This window comes from Paramormyrops kingsleyae, chromosome 18 (genome assembly GCF_048594095.1).
Source record: "Paramormyrops kingsleyae isolate MSU_618 chromosome 18, PKINGS_0.4, whole genome shotgun sequence".
In the NCBI taxonomy this organism is placed as follows: Eukaryota; Metazoa; Chordata; class Actinopteri; order Osteoglossiformes; family Mormyridae; genus Paramormyrops; species Paramormyrops kingsleyae.
The window spans coordinates 1,130,470-1,133,578 of NC_132814.1; the positions used below are offsets into that span (position 1 = coordinate 1,130,470).

At 48.8% G+C, this 3,109-nt stretch overlaps 1 non-coding gene across 1 annotated transcript; it reads right to left on the reverse strand.

Moving 5' to 3' along the window:
• Positions 1–268: 268 nt before the first annotated feature.
• trnak-uuu (transfer RNA lysine (anticodon UUU)) lies at positions 269–341 on the reverse strand. The gene has a single exon. It is a non-coding gene; the product is annotated as a tRNA-Lys (tRNA).
• Between the last annotated feature and the right edge of the window lie 2,768 nt (positions 342–3,109).

Below are 3,109 nucleotides of genomic sequence, written 5' to 3' on the forward strand. Positions count from 1 at the left end.
TTTATCCCGAGGTGTTTTGCCGTTCTCTATGGCCATCACCATCTTGGACAGGTACCCGGTACCCGAATGCCACAGGAGCACCAGCAAATTGCCGGGTCCAATTTGCTGGGTCTCTCCCTCACTATCATCGTCCTGCACTTTATACTGTATACCAGTGTTTCCAACTCCAGTCCTTGGGGACCCACAGACAATCCATGTTTCAGTCACTCAGCCTTTCGGAGTGACGACGTACAGGCCACCGTGCTCTACAGGTGCATAAAGGGACTGCCGCCCGAACAGGGACTTGAACCCTGGACCCTCAGATTAAAAGTCTGATGCTCTACCGACTGAGCTATCCGGGCTCTTGGCTAGAAATGAAAATCCCATAATCAGGTCCTTGTGTTCACCTAATATGGGCACGTTGCGTAACTTGGTGCAGGTTCTGTGAATGACTTAAAAACAAATACAGTGATATAAAAATAAGCAGAGACTAAATCAGGTGTGTTTTGTGATTTAAAATGAGGAAGTGATATAACATGAATGTATTTCTCACCAAAAGTAATAGTTTTTGGGTTTCCTGTCATGTGAGATGAAAGCTACAGGCATGTAAATATGGTTTCCTGTAATAACTTTTTAAAAATGATTTTCCTCATTGTTAAAAATCACATACATTAGAAGGTGCCAGTCAGTGGAATCACACAGTGAGATATGTTGGCCAGCCGTCCTATTCGTTCAGCACCAGCTCATTAACACACCCTGGGGTAGATACCGTTTTCATCGCCTGCCTTTTGGGATTAAGTCGGCAAGCGAAGTTTTTCAGCAAGTCAACTATGAGAGTTTTGGTGATATTGAGGGTGTCTCCATAGTAGCAGATGATATGATCATTGCTGCAGAAAACAAAGCCGAACATGACAAAATACTTCAGAAAGTGATGGACAGAGCTATACAGCTGAATGTTAAATTCAACAAAGACAAAGTACAGTACATGGTTAGGGAAGTGAAGTATCTGGGCCACATCATCAGTGCAGAAGGGGTCAAGCCAGACGACTCCAAAGTCACAGCTATCCAACAGCTGCCTCCGCCCTCGGATAGGAAGAGCCTGCAGCGCCTATTGGGCATGACCAGATATCTGGCTCAGTACATCCCCAACGAAGCCACACTCACGGCACCGCTAAGACTGCTGCTTCGGAAGGACATTGAATGGCAGTGGCACCCAGAACAAGAGGCTGCACTGAAAGCTCTGAAAACAGCTGTCTCAACAGCACCGTTGCTACGTTTTTTTGACCCCAAGCTACCTGTGGAAATTCAGGCTGATGCTTCCAAGGATGGACTTGGCGCCTGCCTCATGCAGGACAAGCAACCAATAGCATATGCGTCAAGAGCACTGTCACAGGCTGAGCAAAATTATGCTCAAATAGAAAAAGAATTACTGGCTGTTGTCTTTGCTGTCAAAAAATTCCACCAGAATGTTTATGGCATTCCAGTAAAAATCCAGTCAGACCACAAGCCACTGGAGGCAATTCTGTCAAAGCCCATAGGCAAGGCCCCAGCAAGGCTACAGAGGATGCTTCTTCAGATTCAAAAATACGACATTTCCCTTGTGTACACACCTGGAAAAGACATGTTGATCGCGGACACTCTATCCAGGGCATATCCCTGCTCAAAGACAGCTGATGAAAATGACCTTGGTGATGAGAGAGTTGTGTATGCCACGGACTTTGAACCACTTCAAGGCAACATGATGCAGCTCCTGAGAACAGTCACTGCCAGTGATGCTGAAATGCAGCACCTCATGATCATGCACAGGTCAGAGTGGCCTGATCACAAGAAGTCTGTCCCTCTGCAACTGCCAAGTCTGTCCTGTGAGACACAGCGTTTCTGTCAATGAAGGGTTACTCCTGGTTGATGACCGCGTGATTGTGCCATGCTCACTCAGAGCAGAAGTACTTAAGCGGCTGCACACTGCTCACCAAGGCATACAACGCTCACTGGCACATGCACGGTCAATTATGTACTGGCCTGGTCTGTCAGAGGCTGAGCGAAAAATGGTTGAGTCCTGTATACCCTGTAAAGAACAGCTGCTGGCCAACCACGGGGAATCTCTGCTCCCTCACCCCGTGCCATGGGAAAAAATTGCTGCTGATGTCTTCCATTTCAGGGGGAAACCATTCCTTCTGAGAGTTGACTATTACTCTAAATATCCTGAAGTTCTGCAGCTCACACACATGACAGCAACGTCTATCATTCAGAAATTCAAGGCTGTGTTTGCCCGACACGGCATTCCTGACACACTGGTTGCAGATCATGTACCATTTGCATGCTGTGAGATGGCCCAGTTTGCAGCAGACTGGGGTCTCAGAATCGTTCACTCTAGCCCCCATTTTCCCCAGTCAAATGGCATGGCAGAGTGCACGATACGCACTGTGAAGTCCATGCTGAAGTCTGCTATGAAATCAGGTGTTGATCCCCACCAGGCCCTCCTCCACCTGCGAAACACACCTCTAATGGGTATACCGGATTCTCCGGCTCAGCTTCTCATGGGCCGCGTTCTGCATTCCACCCTGCCTGTTACCAATGCTGCACTGATGCCATCCACACCTGTGGGTGTGCGTGCGGCCCTCCGCCGACGGCAACTGCAACAATAGGTTCTGTATGATAAATCGCCGACACCGCTATCCCCGCTTCAGGTGGGGGAGAGGGTGTACATGAAGACAAATGACAAATGGATCCCAGCGACAGTGGTGCGGGTCAGAGGGGAACCGCGGGCTTATGATGTCATCACATCCTCGGGTGCTTGCTATCGCAGGAACAGGAAACATCTTCGCCACAATAGAACTCACACCCCTGATCACCATCGGGATGATTCGAGCCTATACGATGGCGACGGAGGCGACACTGCTGAGAGTTGTGCGGAGCCTCATCCAGTGGTGGGCCTGGAAGAGGAGCAGACATCTGAAAGGGCACAACAAGCCTCCCACACACGGACTGGTCGGTGTGTCCAGCTACCAGGGCATCTGAAGGACTAAGTGCTTTCCTAGTGCTAGTAATGGTTCCGAACAGATGTTTGACATTTTGTCATGTTTAATGGTATGAGTTCCAGTAAGGTTAGGATTGGCACCCTTGGTGTTTG